The sequence below is a fragment of the Ursus americanus genome, chromosome 10, assembly GCF_024610735.1.
Source record: "Ursus americanus isolate L20-20 chromosome 10, mUrsAme1.1.p, whole genome shotgun sequence".
NCBI lineage: Eukaryota > Metazoa > Chordata > Mammalia > Carnivora > Ursidae > Ursus > Ursus americanus.
The window spans coordinates 35,616,213-35,632,973 of NC_142136.1; the positions used below are offsets into that span (position 1 = coordinate 35,616,213).

Consider the following 16,761-nt stretch of genomic DNA (forward strand, 5'->3'; position numbering starts at 1 on the left):
ATGCTCATATGACTAGGAGAATGTCACTTAATTTCTCTGATATCCAGTTTCTTCATCTATAAAATAAAATTGTACTACCACACAAAAGTTTTGTGAGAATCAGATTAGATAATACATGTAAAGTACTTAATATCTCAATACAGTAACTAGAAGATTTTTAAAATGTTGCAATTAATTCCCTTCTTCCCTATTTTGGAGATCAGTGGATCTATCTATTCTACCTATTTATCTATTTCTATCTTTATATCCTATGATGCAATAATATGACCATTCTCTGGTGAAAGCACGTGCTTGGGTTACATTTTAAGACCCAATACACAGGATTTCAAACCTCAATAAATGAATAAGACATATTACTGAATCAGACACAATTATGAAGTAACAGCGTTTAGCAGTTGGGATTATGGAATCTTTAATAATTGGAGCTAAGGAGAATCAAGACACTAAGTGAACCAACCACCTCATTTTACTGATGAGTTATGTAGGACAGGTGAACTGGTAAAAACAAGTTTATTCAGCTTGTAAGAAGAGTAACTATTTTTCTCTGATGTAGAGTCTTATGTCTTAAAGTTGTGATGTTGCAAAATTATCTATGCACAACAATGTTAATCTGGGTTTTTGCCTTCTCAGGCTATCCAGAAATAAGCTTGAAGGTAGCTCTTACCTCTGAAATAATAGATAAAATTATGTGTATACATTTTGCCTGGGGGATGGGAGGGGCCTATAACATTCGCCTGATCCTTCACTTGCCTCCATACTACCATCAGCACTTTCACTAATCCATATATTACTAAGAATGTAAGCTAGGGAATTAGGACATTGGGAAAGAATGACAGACAAGTACATGTTAATAAGTGAAGTGAGAATTATGGTTATATATTAAGATTGGAAAGTTAAAAAAAAACAACTCTGTATCAAAAATTGGGAAAACAAATGAAGCTTTATAAATAAAGGAATGATTGTGTTTCATTTGGCTGCTGAAATGAATAAAGCAGTAAAAACAGAGGAGAAGAAATTACGGAAGTCCTGCCTAAGCAAATTATATGAGCTTATCTTAACACCAGCATCTTAAAAAGGAAGAGAAATGCATTTAGGTAATTAAACAAAAAATAAATTGTGAAACCAAGCACTGGATTTTTCTGAATCTTCCATCCTAGGTTCTGATGCCAGATATCCTTAGAGCTTGGGGATCTTCTCCCAGAACAGAAATGGCCAATGAACACTATTAGCCAGTAATAGGTAGACAGCCATTAACCATTGATAGATGCTGTGGCAATTGGTACCTTTGACCATTGCCCACCCCTTACAACTGTTTGTTGAAATGTGGGGAGCTTTTGGGCTTATCATGTCATATGTGAAGAGTCAGAGTTTGACTTCTTCTTTGCCAATTTGAATGTCTTTATTTGTTGTTGTTGTTGTTGTTGCCTGTTGCTGAGGCTAGGACTTCATCCCAAAATTGTTAGAACTCATACAGCAATTCAGCAACGTGTTGGGATACAAAATCAATGCACAGAAATCAGTTGCATTCCTATACACTAACAATGTGACTGAAGAAAGAGAAATTAAGGAATCAATACCATTTACAGTTGTACCCAAAAGCATGAGATACCTAGGAATAAACCTAACCAAAGAGGTAAAGGATCTGTACTCTAGAAACTACAGAACACTTATGAAAGAAATTGAAGAAGACATAAAGAGATGGAAAAACATTCCATGGTCATGGATTGGAAGAATAAACATTGTTAAAATGTGTATGCTGCCCAGAGCAATCTACACATTCAGTGCAATCCCTATCAAAAGAACATCGACATTCTCCAGAGGGCTGGAACAAACAATCCTAAAATTTGTAGGGAACCAGAAAAGATCCTGAATAGTCAGGGGAATGTTGAAAAAGAAAACCAAAGCTGGGGGCGTCAGAATGCCCAACTTCAAGCTATATTACAAAGCCGTGATCACCAAGACAGCATGGTACTGGCACAAAAACAGACACATAGGTCAGTGGAACAGAATAGAGAGTCCAGAAATGGAACTTCAATTCTGTGGTGACCTAATCTTTGACAAAGCAGGAAAGTATATCCAATGGAGAAGAGACGGTCTCTTCAATAAATGGTCCTGGGAAAATTGGACAGCCACATGTAGAATAATGAAACTGGACCATTCTCTTACACCATTCACCATTCACAAAGATAAACTCAAAATGGATGAAAGACCTCAACGTGAGACAGGAATCCATCAAAATCCTAGAGGCACAGGCACAGGCAGTAACTTCGTGACCTCGGCCACAGCAATTTCTTGAAGACACGTCTCTAAAGGCAAGGGAACCTCAAGCAAAAATGAACTTTTGGGACTTCATCAAGACAAAAAGTCTTCTGCATGGCAAAGGAAACAGTCAACAAAACTAAAAGGCAACTTACGGAATAGGAGAAGATATTTGCAAATGACATAACAGATAAAGGGCCGCTATCCAAGATCTATAAAGAACTTATCAAACTCAACACCCAAAAACAAATAATCCAGTCAAGAAATGAGCAGAAGACATGAACAGACATTTCTCCAGAGAAGACATACAAATGGCCAAGAGACACATGAAAAAATGCTCCATATCACTAACCATCAGGGGAATACAAATCAAAACCACAATGAGATACCACCTTACACCAGTTAGAATGGCTAAAGTTAACAAGACAGGGAACAATGAATGATAGAGAGGATGTAGACAAGGGGAACCCTCTTACACTGTTGGTGGGAATGCAAGCAAAGCAAGCTGGTACAGCCACTCTGGAAAACAGTATGGAGTTTCCTCAAAAAGTTAAAAATAGACTTACCCTATGACCCAGCAATTGCACTACTGGGTATTTACCCCAAAATCCAGAAGGGGCATCTGCACCCCAGTGTTCATAACAGCAATGTCCATGATAGCCAAACTGTGGAAGGAGCCGAGATGTCCTTCAACAGATGAATGGATAAAGAAGATGTGGTTCATATATACTGGTTCATATATACAACAGAATATTACTCAGCCATCAGAAAGGATGAATACCTACTATTTACATCAATGTGGATGAAACTGGAGGGTATTATGCTAAGTGAAATAAGTCAATCAGGGAAAGACAATTATCATATGGTTTCACTCATATGTGGAATATAAGAAATAGTTCAGAGGATCATAGGGGAAGGGAGTGGAAACTGGGAAGAAATCAGAGAGGGAGATAAACCATGAGAGACTCTTGACTCCAGGAAACAAACTGAGGGTTGTGGAAAGGGAGGTGGGTGGGGGATAGGGTAACCTGGTGATGGGCATTAAGGAGGGCACATGATGTGATGAGCACTGGGTGTTATATGCAACTAATGAATCATTGAACACTACACTAATGATGTACTGTATGTTGGCTAATTGAATAATAAAAAAAAAAGAAATGTGGGGAGCTTGAAGTTAAACCAGTGGTCAAAAATCATCATGGATATAAAAAAAAATTATAAATAGTCGGACACATAACGGAAGAGGCCAAGAATGTGACCAGGGCTCAATCTTTTCACAATATGCCTTTCCTTAATACACTCTTCCCCCACTCTTCTGTCATCAAAAATGGGAGATGCGCTTATACCTGTACATCCATCTATGCTATTCCATTAGAACAGACATGTACATCCTATTGACTTGTTACTAAGGCTACCCAGTACAAATGGAGTTTTAATTCTTATTGGCTCAGCTGCTTCATCTTACTTAGTGAAACAATATTTATTAACATTAGAAAATAAGATATCATTTTTTGGTGTAACTAGCTAGTAAAAGACTTTTTTGTTTACTCTTACTACAGCATCTAATAGTCATAAATATAGCATGTGTCTATTTTCTATTTCTTATTTCTCAAATTAGGGGCATTAGAAACATAACTTTATATATAATTTCAAATTAGTCATGTAGGAAGACAGAGTAAAACATTTTCTGTTCATAAAATATTTTGGATATAAGAGGGGCTATCACTTCCTTAACTAATATTAATGAATTACATGTTCTTATAAGCATTTCTACCCAGATTTTGAAGCTTCCTGTAAAAAAATTGGTGAAGTAAGAACAGGGGAATAGGAACTAACATGTTTTATTTCTTTCTTTAGTTACCAAACATAATATACTTTGTTTCATTTAATTTCTGTATTATCCCTAAATAGTAAATATTATTATTACCATTTGACAAATGAACAAATTGAAAATCAACACAATAGCCATCTTCCTATTAAGTTGTACAGCTCAGATTGTGCTCTAGATGTATCTGACATTAATGTGGTTCTTATTCCACTGAGAGGAAATGAGTGCAGTATTTACTTGTACGGTTGGCATCAGATTTAATTCAGTGTCTCACTAGAGCTAAAAAAGAGTTTAATCAAGTCTAGGATTTTCCAGCCTTTTATGTGAACTTTCAAAGTGGCTAAGCATCTTATATTCCTTAAGAAAAGCTATTATGATGATCAGGAAACACCTTTTTCTTAATCCTGGAGCTATTAAATATAGGTTTTGCCCCTAATATATATTGCTTGTGTGCACGCACTCTCTCTCCTTCTCTCGCTCTACATATGTGTGCATATATATATGTATATATATTTAATAGTTATATAAAATGTAATATTATATTTTGAAGTACTAACGATATTTAAAAGAGGGAGAGTCTCCATTTTTCTCGTGAGGTAAGAATTTACTTTCAAAAGGAAAAAATAAGTAGGCTAATTTTTGAAGGAGACTTGAGAGAAGAATTTGGCTTATGTTTTTGTAAGATAATTCCTGTAGATGTAAATGATAGGTTTCAGGTAAGTGAGAGAACAATATTTGGAAGACCTGTTGTGAGCTGCTTATAATGTTGTTAAGCAAAACATAACAAGTACAGACCGGGGCAAGAGTAGAAAAGATGAGATTTAGAGATGCTTAAAACAATAAATAAATAAATAAATAAATAAATAAATAAATAAATAAATAAATAAATAAATAAAATATGCTTCCAGGATAGAGTTAAACTAAATGACTGTGAGTACTTCTATAGCTATGAGTTTCTAGTTTCTATTTAGTAAATGCATAGAACAATTTCTAGAGCTCAAAAAAAAAGGTAAAAATAAACACAATGACAGAGATTTAATCAACAAAGAAAACATGTTAAAAGATTGATTATTGTCAAATAATAAATCTAGGCTATGGTAATAGTCTTCTCTTATACTCATTGGCCAATTGACCAACTTGACTTAGGTGGATTTCAGTTTAATCATTTATCACAATCTTCATTCTCGTTTTTTTTTTTTTATTACTACACCCATTATGTGTATCTGTGTTTAGTTATTTCTTAAATTCACAAGAGAAAATCTATTCTGATATTCTTTGTTATTTATAAATTATGGTAATTTGGTGTAGAAAAATATGAGGCTATAAATTTTGGTAGACAGTATGGATTTTAGTTGAGAACAATAGTAGACAAAATGAGCTTCAGAAAAGAATAAAAGAAGAGACATAAAATGACTCAGAAGTGAAATGTCTATTTTATCCTGTATTGAAATATAACAGCTAACACTGAAATAAATTCAGTTGGCTTTGCTGCATAGAAGACCAGAGGAAAAGGCAAAATGAAAGAAATACATAATTGAGTTATAGTCTAAGAAATAGTGAATGACTTCTATTATCTTTTTAAATAAGTGAGGAATAGAATTTTGCATAATAGTTTCTATGTTTTTCTTGAATACCCAGAGGTTTAAAAATTTCAGCAGGATGGAAAAAATGTGGAAATTTCATTTTAGAGAGTGAGTGATTGTATAAATATGCAGACACACATACACACACACACATCACGGAGGTTACCCAATTTGACTTAATCATTTTTCGCTATTTTACAAAGATGCAACACAAGAATATAAGTTGCTATGCAATAAGCATGTTTTAACATTATGTAACTATCATTTCCACTGGTTTTAACTGGTTTCACAAGATGTATCCTTGTAATATGTACATAAATATTTATTTATTATATACATACTTTAAAAGTACACATAACTATCCAACTTTTGGTGGGTTCTTTTCTAATGCTTGGTCTGGAAAGTTGAAGCATGCTGTTCAAAAATCAAGGGAATTCAATGCTATATATAGTCAAGCCAAAAGGTCCTTAGGAAAATTCAGTTTTATCATAGTCAGGGATTATTTAGAAGGTTAGAGATATACAAATAAACTTTGCTTCCTATCTTGGAATTGGTATTGTTTATCTCTTTTGAGGCAACAAGGATAAAGATTTCTCAGGTCTTGCAAACCAGAATACCTACTGACTCTTAAAAGAAATATGTAGCAGTGTGTGTGTTTATGTGCATAAACATTTATTTTCTGCAACAAAATGTGAAAGGAAAAAAAAACATTTGCAATGAAACAACAAATTATTGCCTAAGCTTAGAGGAGTATAGTTTACTTTAATAATAAAAAATAGCAAAATAACAAGGAAACTCAGGAGTGTAACTTAAGGAAACAGATATTACCTCTATTTTATAAGAATAAATTCATTCTATGCAAAGCTGTAATTAATTTATCCCAAAATATTCTTTATGTAATACTAGCAACATGAGAAGGGAGAAGTTATCAACATATTTTATTCCATTGGAAATATGATAGTTGATCAGATAACAGTGACATAGACTCCACTGTCCATAAAAATTATAGCCACAACTAAAAACCCTAATGAAAAGCAACCAAAGTGACAAAGAACAAATCAATATAAAAAGAGCATTCATAAATCACAATGTAAGATATACAAATAGATTATACTCCTGAGTAATTTGTATGTTTTGTTTTGTTTCACTTCTCCAAAGCAAGCATAGGTAAACTACTCCCTGATAAATCTGACAATATTCCATGTTTGTCAGTATTAATGTGTATTATGTATATTATTTTTACAAAGGAAAAAGAAACAAAAAAGAAAAACTTTTAACTCTTACAAATGAGTAAGGCAAAAATTAATCAAACACATTAACACAGTCTATTACTGGTCTTTGTTACTTCTTAATTTGTTTTTGTTCTTTTTTTTTTCTCTCTGATCTATTCCTGTCTGATTAATTAATGGTTATAGCAGGCATCATCAAAGAAATAGTCTTCTCCACAAAACTAGACTATAATAGTTTTTAAAAGTGTGGAATAATGTTATTCTTCTCTAAAAGAAACTTGAGGAGCACCTGGGTGGCTCAGATGGTTAAGCGTCTACCTTCGGCTCAGGTCATGATCTCTAGGTCCTGGAATCGAGCCCTGCATCGGGCTCCTTGCTCAAGTCTGTTTCTCCCTCTGCTTCTCCCCCTGCTTGTGTTCTCTCTGTCTGTCTCTCTTTCCCTCAAATGAATAAATAAAATCTTAAAGAAAATTTAAAAAATAAAATAAGTAAAAGAAACTTGAGAAACAGTGTCTTTAAAACAGAAATGCACAGTCAATATATACTTCTAAAATCTTACAGATTTACCTTCAATACTATTTAGTTTCATGATCATTTAACCCATGATGACATTCACAGTTCAGGTTACAACATTAAGAAAATACAAAAGCTTTTTATTTCAACAGTTTTTGTCAATGAGATATGATGTAAATTATGATATGCACAAGCACAAACTCACACATACACACATTACTGTCTTCGGTAAAGAGAGTAGAGAAGTTGGAACCTAATCTGAAAGCCTTTATTTCTTGCTGCAGGGCTGTAAGAGTCTCTGCTTGTGTCAAGGGCTGAGCCTACTGCTTGTGCTTTGTATCCCATCTGTCTTGCCACTGAAATTTCTCTACATCGATGATACTTCTATGTTTTATACAGTCAATTTGTTCCATATTGGATCATTCTAATTAACTTGCAAAGATTTATTGTTTCAGACATATTAAAACAAAACTCCTCATATTCCTACCAACTGTTCCAATTCTGTTTCCGTTTCCTGCAAAACATGTAGTTATTATTTATAGTTAATAAACATACTTACTAATAGTCATCATTCTCTCGTCAATCCACTAAAATCAGTCCTTTGAACTCTTCAAAATCACCCAAAACCTCCATGCTGTCATATTTTTCCCCATCTCACTCATTTTCATCTTACTTGGCTTCCCAGAAGCTTTGACAAAATTGATCTGGCCACTCTGACCCAATTGTTATTGCTAATTTTTTTCTACTCTTTGATGTTGCAATGCCCCAGAACACCGTATTTTCTCCATAAAGAATAACATTCTTCTATATTTTTAAATACTATATAGGAGTCAATTATAAATTCCAAGTTTATATCTTTAGCCCTAAACTCCTCCTGAGAGATACATACACATACCCAGTTAACAACATGACATCTCTAATTAAGATACCCAATAGCCATTCAAAACTTCACATGGTCAACATGGAAGATTTCAAAATCCCAAGACTTCCTCTCTGTCCCCCCGCCCCGCCCCACCCCATGCTCAGTAAACAGCACTACAAACCATCTAGTTGCTCATGCCTAAATTCTAGAATTACTTTTAATTCTTTACTTTGCATTGCATTTAATATTCAATTCTTTTGGCTGTATTCTAAACTAGACCCTAAATCTGTTCTTTTTTTTTTTTTTTCCCAGCCTTTCTACAGCTCCATCCTAAAATAACCCACCACCATCTTTCTCAGGCACTATTAGAATAGTCTCCTACCTGCTATTCTAACTTTTATGCTTAACTGTAGCAATAATTTCTAATTAGCAACCAGACAGAACTTTTGAAGTATGAATGTGTTAATTTCAAACTTAAGATTTATACCCTTAGGACAAAATCTAATATCCCTGTCCTACAAGGTATATATCAGTACCATGATTACTACTTCCCTGACCTAATCTCCTCTTAGCACTTAGTATCTTCTAGGTGCACTGATATTCTTTCTGTTTCTTGCACAAGTCAGGTTTATTTCTTCTCTAGCATATTGGTACTAGCAGATTCTGGGGGCTAGAATCAGTGGCTGGCCAGTGGAAGAAGATGGTGGTGATAGGAATAGTCTTCTTAGGTGCAAGCAATGAAAGGGGAGGCATCGTTTATAGATAATTAAACAATACTAAAATGGCTGAAAGTCTGCTTTTAGTGTTTCTATACTTTGACAATTCTGTACAATGCCATTGATAACATAGTCCTACCTGCTGGGATGAACTGCCCACCACACCCTTTCTCTGGTCCTCTACTGCCTAGAAGATGTCCACCTTTATCATAGCATGGCCTACTCTTTCTAATTAATCACATGCCATATCCATTGTGTCCTGTTCTTAGCACTTTCACCTATTTTCTTGCTTAGTTTTAGTCTGTTTTTATCTATTTCCTTATACTTTTCAGAAAACCAGACTTGAAGTTCTTGTTCACAAAGTTCTTGGCATAATTGGTACTCAAGAAGCATTCGTCAAATCAACAAATGAAAAAGTTTATTCTAGGTCTTAGGAATTTTAGCTTCATTTTACCATCTGTTGATATATGAGTTACCTGGAATGAGAGAGAAACCTTTAATAGTATGTTATGATGGAGCTAACAGCGGGTACTAAGAACACAGTCATAAAGAGCACATGATTCAGACTTTACTAAAATTCCCTTATTGAATGGACAGTGGGAAGGCAAATTAAATAGAATATTCTCTCTCATCTCTTTGCTTTCCTAGGTATATTCATAGAACATGAATTCATCAGAATCCTCTAATTCAATGAAGTATTTAAAAATAACTTGGCTACAAGAAAAATTTGTTCCATTTTCATTGCTAACATAATAAATCAGAAAACAAAGTCCATTTCATGAAAAAAAAAACCCTAAACTTAAGTCAGTTCATAAGCATTTTTGTATATATTAAATAATATACATAGCATTTACCAAGAGGCCACACAGTGCAAAAACAATTATTTTTCTCAGTTAAACATTAAAGAAGAATTTCATTTTTTATTCATGCCTATTTTATGTAACAATGATAAAATTAAAGGATATAATAATTTTTAAGAGAACTAACAAAAATTGTGGAACATTTGTAATGAAGCAAAAGCTATTTAAATCATTAAACCATTTCCAGTGACTTTAATTTAGGATTTAGGGAACTCAATTAACTCATGAAGCTACTTTAATATTTTAGTAACTGAAGTTTATAGAGATGAAATCTGGTGATTAAAATAGGATCCTTAGACTAAAAAATACTCTTAATCTTTGGGCACATCTCATAGGTAAAGCTATAGTAGAGGAAATTTACCTTGATCCAATTATAAAATTATTTCAATAAATAATTTACTTAGGGCTAGAAATAATATATACGTTCCTACATCCCTTGTCAGCATTGCTATTTTTATAAAATATTTTTGCTTATTACTCTTTGAGGAAAAGCAAGGCGGCCTGTGTGGCTGAAGCAGAGTGATCCAGGGGGTGAGTTATTAGAAAAATTTAGAGAAGGTGAGGATATAAATCATTGAATGGCTTGTAAGCAATTTTAAGGATTTTGGTATTTCCTTGGAGTGTAATGGAAGCCATTGCAGAGTTCTGAGCAGAGGAGAGCTTGATCTGATGTACACAAATAAATGGACTCTCTAATTGCTGTGTTGAGAGAATACTGCAGGGAAACAAGAGTAGAAAATGGAAATCAGTTAGGAGGTGATAGCAATAGCAGAGGTGAGATATTTGAGAAGTCAAATAAGAGTAATAACGTAGTAACAATGAAGATAGTGAGAAGTGTTTTCATTCTAATTGTATTTTAAAGTACAGTCGATTAGATGGGAGAATAAGAGATAAGAAAAGAATCAGAGATGGTGCCAGGTTTTTTGGCTTGAGCCCCAGTTGAGGAAGGATACTATGAAACACTGACTTAAAGATTTCTTTGAAGTCTTGAAGTGGAGATGTTGGGTGGGCAGTTGAATGCATCATTCAGGTGTTGTGGAGGTATGCTAGGAGATATAAATTAGGAAACTGTTGGCATATAGATATAATTTAAAGCCATGATATGAGATAGTATCATCAAAGAAGTCAGTATACATAAATACGGAATGAGAATGAAGAATGATATTCTGGGCACTGAAATATTACCAAATTAGAGATAAAAAGGAAGAACCTAGTAACTGAAATCAAGACACTAGTCAAATAGAATAAAAACCAAGGGAGCTTGCTGTACAGAGATTTTAGGGAGTAAACCATCAGAGAGGACTGAGTGATCAGCTGTATCAAATGCTGCTGAGAGGTCAAGTAGAATGATGCCCGATAATTGACTTTTGAATTTAAGGATAAGAAGGTCATTGGTAACTCTGAAAAGATTAGTTTCTGTAGAATAGAGCTAAGCAATATGGGAAAAATGGAATTTAAAATAATAAATACATAGAATTTTTAAAACTGCAAAACTGAACAGAAAAATTAGTCCGTGGGTAGCTAGGTTTGATCAGCCAGAAGCCAATGAAGAGAAACAAAAACACAGTGAAATTTTAACATGGAAAGTTTATATAAAGAATCATTAACTATAAGAAGGATTTGGAGTAAGGAAAAATTAGAAAGTGGGAGGTTAAAAGAACTCTAAAAAATATAGAAATAGCAGATTTCCAAGGCGTACCTCAGAAACATCATGGTTTTAGTTCCAGACCACCTCAATAAAGTGAATATGACAATAAAGTGAGTCCAGTGAATTTTTTGGTTTCCCAGTGCATATAGAAGTTATGTTTGCTCTATACCATAGTCCATTAAGTGTGCGATAGCATGATGTCTTTTAAAAAATGTACATACCTTAATTAAAAAATACCTTATTGCTAAAAAATGCTAACCTTCATCTGAACTTAGAGTGAATCCTAATCTTTTTGATGGTGGAGTGTCTTGCCTCCATGTTGATGGCTGCTGTCTGATCAGGGTGGTAGTTGCTGAAGGCTGGGGTGGCTATGGCAATTTCTTGAAAAAAGACAACAATGAAGTTTATTGTATTGATTGGCTTTTCCTTTCACTAATAATTTCTCTGTAGCAAGCAGTGCTGTCTGATAGCATTTTACCCCCAGTAGAACTTCTTTCAAAATTACAATCAATCTTCACAAACCCTGCCACTGCTTTATCAACAAAGTTTGTAAAGTCATACTCTAAATTCTTTATTTCAACAGTCTACACCAGGAGTAGATTCCATCTCAAGAAACCATTTTCTTTGTTCATCTGTAAGAAGCAACACCTCATTCTTTTAAGTTTTATCATGAGGTTTCAGAAATTCGGTCACATCTTCAGGCTCTACTTCTAATTCTAGTTCTCTGTTTCTACCACATCTTCAGTTACTCCCTCCAGTGAAGTCCTAAATCTTTAATTTGTAACAAACACAGTATCTCTAAGCATAATAAAGCAAAGCACTATAAAACAAACATGCCTGTATAAGAAGCAGCGACTTACTACCTTAGGGCTGAGATAGAGCACCCAAGGAAGCACCCCACTGGAGACCCAGATCTCCTTGAAGAGGGTACAGCCATGGCTAACTGGATGGCAGTGAAATCAATGTGGTGCAGCAGTGGCAGAACTTTCTGGAAACCTGTCCTTCAGAACTTACTAGAAAACTTCCCTCTAGGTGTCCCAAAATAAGGCCAGGATGTCTTATCCTGCTACAAAATCAGCTGAGGGGACTTCTGGGGGAATCTTCTAGGTTCTCCTGGCCCCCATGCTCTGCAGGACGCAAGCACTAGAGAAACTGCATTCATTGCAGGAACCTGGTGAGTAGGCACGCTCAAACCAGGGAGCAAAATCTTTCTCCCTAAGGTGTCTCTCCAGTGTCTTCTACTGACAAAGCCTATCACAGTGCTATCTGGCAAAGAAACAAAAATATTTAAAGGGCCATTTTAACATCCATTTTCACAAAACAGTTGAAAAAGATCATTCTGGAGCTGAGGGTCAATAAACTGATAAACAAAACAAAACAAAAATAAATTAGTAAACACCAAACTGGGGTGGGGGGCAGATCAAACTTGTTTGCATACTCACAGGTATGATTCTGCAGAGAGGAAATTTGATAATTTAAGACAGGGAGGCACACTTGGAATATTTTCTTTGAATGTGCTAGAGTAGGGTAGGATTTCATGCACAAGTGTATAGATTAGCTTTAGAAAACAGGATTGAAAAATTATCTATGAGAACAGGTGAAAAGCAAAAACGTGTCTACAGATCTTGGTAGGTGAGCAGATGCAATGGTATAAATGAGTGGTTATTTGGATCCTATTTTTGACTCTATATTAAGTCAGTGTTTGATCATGGAAAGTTTGTTGAATTTCATTGGGCCTCAGTTTTCACATCAGGACAAGAAGATGGAAATATTCTTTCTGTCAGTAACATTGCATGAATGAAAATAGGTTTTTATTTCCTAAGAATTGATGCTTATTCAATAAGTAACTGACATAAATAATTTTATAGAGAATTAAGATATGTATGCCTCCCCATCTGGAAAAAATAATTTTGACAATGTCTCAAACCTCTCATGAAATTTCATTCAATAGACAACAAAAAAACTTGAAGAAATTATTGCTTACCAAGTAAATGGTCTTTAGTGAAATATAGATTCCTTCCATTGCAGTCATTTTTTCCCTAATAATCATCATTCCCAACTTTTAAATGACAAAAATCTTATGACTTAAAAAATAAACTGCTTAAAATTACTTTGCAAACTTGTGTAATTTAAATCATTCCTAAGAGGAAAGGAAGGAAACTATAAGCTATGTGAAGGAATCACAAGTGAATTGAATTTTATCACAAGTGTATTGAAATGACTACTACTATAATTTTAATTTCCAAGAGTATCAAATAAATAAGTTTATTATTATAATTACTCTGAAAATGGAAAAATATACCCCCCAGAGAAGAGCAATTTAACGTTAATGACTATCCAGAGAATCAGGCAAATGCACTCTTTTCCATTCTAATTAAATGGCAAATACCTATAGATCACCCAGAATAAAAGTTGTTACTTTAGTAATATTCAAAAAGTAACAGTACACTGTTAATGTTAAAAAATGATAAATACTTGTATGCTATTTTGCATAACTATTCAAATTTATTGGAGTGATTTTTTTTTCAAAATATAAAGGTAAATTATCTTAGAATAATGTTATCGGTGCTATGTACCATGAATTTCATATTCTATCTATTAAAAATGGTGCACATGTTAATTTAATATTTCCCACAAATATATCAAATTTTCCTATTCAGTACTCCTGATAAATTGGAGAAAATTTTTTTACTTTTTATGTATTCAGTCTTAAGTTAATGAAAACAATTCTGAGTTTGCTATTATCAGAAATTCTTGGTCTTCTTTAATTTAACTTCATCAAGTAGAATTCATTAAGTGGGCATATTACTTTTTCTTTTTAATCCAAACAATAATTTATGAAACATGAGTGTGATTTTTTTGAACTTTGTTAATTTGAGGTTACGTTTACTCCAGTATTTCCTACCCACTATTGGCTTCCTTATCAGGCCAATTCAGATCAGCTTAGAATTTATTTTTCCATAATCACCAGGGAAAATATGTGAATGATCACATGACGCCATACTAAAATGTATATCTACCTTACTTTCACAGATTTCTATTGCAGAAAAGACCTTCAAAACCAGCTCCCTAATATTTTGCAGGTAGAAATTGAGGCTCTGAGAATTAAAGCAGACTATTTTAGATAATATTTTAAATTTAAAAACTCACTGATGCATGTACAATGGAAGTTAGGAATTCTAACTCTCAAAAAAGACATTTTTCCACCTGTGAGAGTAAGCTTTCAAACAAACAAACAAAAAATATTTTAACTCTTTCATCTGAGCATTTAGCACCTGTTGAGGTATAAACTGTCATCATGACACCTAGAGCAGAAAAGACAACACAGACTCTGAACATTTCAATTTTTCATGTTATATCTCAGGTAGAGAGTTAGATAATTTACCACAAAGCCTAATTTTGTTGCAATTCAAAGAAAAATTTTTCCCTGAACAAATAAGTAACAAATAGTTATATTTCAGGTATGGAGCACCTGGTTGGCTCAGTTAACAGAGTGTGCGACTCTTGATATAGGGGGTGTAGGCTCTAGCCCCACCTTGGCTGTAGAGATTACTTTAAAAAAATAAAATCTTTAAAAAATAAAAATAAATAAATAAATAAAATCTTTCAAGTATACTTTTGAGGACTTGTTTTTCCACTAAAGAAACACTATCTATATTTGGCATGAAATAATGATGTAATAAAAGAGATGTTTAAAGATCAAATTTAATTATTAATTTTAAAGCAAAATATTTACTTTTATTTTGAAGAACAATTAAAAAATAAAAATCATGTCAACTGAAAAATAGCTTTTAAAAATAAATATTGTAGGAGCGCCTGGTTGGCTCAGTGGGTTAGGCGTCAGACTTGATTTCAGCTCAGGTCATGATCTCTGGGTGGTAAGATCCAGCCCGAAGTTGGGCTCTGTGCTGAGCTGGAGTCTGCTTGAGATTCTCTCTCTCCTTCTGCCCCTCCCTTATATAAATATATAATGTAAGTCATCTTACATTCTATCCATGGATATCAAATAGTATTTTAAAATATTCATCACAAAAGTGTTTCATGTTAAAAAAAAAAGTTTATAAACCCATCTTGTGGGACACCTGGGTGGCTCAGTTGGTAAGTGTCAGCCTTTGGCTCAGGTCATGATCTCAGGGTCCTGGGATCGAGCCCTATGTTGGGCTCCCTGCAGCAGGAAGCCTGCTTCTCCCTCTGCCTGCTGCTCCCCTTGCTTGTGCTCTCCTCTCTCTCTCTGTCAAATAAATAAGTAAAATCTTAAAAAAAAATACCATCTTGCCATATCCCTTAACCCCTTTAAAATTTTGTAATACCGATTGTCATAGTAATCTCTCTCTCTCTTTTTTTTTAAAGATTTTATTTATTTGACAGAGAGAGAGACAGCCGGTGAGAGAGGGAACACAGCAGGGGGAGTGGGAGAGGAAGAAGCATGCTCCCAGTGTAGGAGCCTGATGTGGGGCGCCATCCCAGAATGCTGGGATCACACCCTGAGCCAAAGGCAGACGCTTAACGACTGAGCCACCCAGGCGCCCCTATTGTCATAGTAATCTCTTAATAAAGAAACTCACTTAAACTCATGGCTTTTCTGAAGAAAACTTACTTCAAGTAATGGCCATTAAAGTCTCATGGAAAGAATGATCTACAGAACACACTAGATGTTCTGGGTTATTATTATTTTTTAAAGTTTTGGAATTCTTAATGACAAAAGTTAATAAATAATAGATTTTCATTTAGAGTAAATTATCCTAAATTAAAGGCACTCTATGTGTGTTTATATTTAAAGAAATAGGCTCTCTTCCATTTCTATGAGTCCATCTACCACAGGGTAACCTGCAAAATTGGCTTTGCTGAGCTGGAAAAGCAGCATATTCAGTGAATTCAATAAGCTGACCTATAAAGACCTGGAAATAGAGTCATAAATAATAATGAGTGTGTTATTCTCAACTCAGTCAGCTGTGGGGGTTTTCCAAACCATTAAACAACTTCCCAATTTGCTACAAATCAGCATAAGTGTTGTACTCTTTTCAAAAGGAAGCTAGAATAAGAAATGGCAAGTATATGGTAAGAATTTAGGGAGTGATGAATATTTAATCACAAGGAACACCTAAAATCTGGTTACAGTGAGCAGTCACTCATAACATTCATCTATTATAAAAATAAAAGATGGGATTTTATCTTGACCATTAGATTTCACCTCATGCTAATATTCATACTAATGCTCATTATTTTCTGTATATGCTAAAATATATATAAAATTGGGCAGATA

At 34.1% G+C, this 16,761-nt stretch overlaps 1 protein-coding gene across 1 annotated transcript in view; it reads left to right on the top strand.

Moving 5' to 3' along the window:
* KLHL1 (kelch like family member 1) overlaps positions 1–16,761 on the top strand; it is a 231,920-nt gene that overhangs the window by 89,411 nt on the left and 125,748 nt on the right. The window lies entirely within an intron of this gene.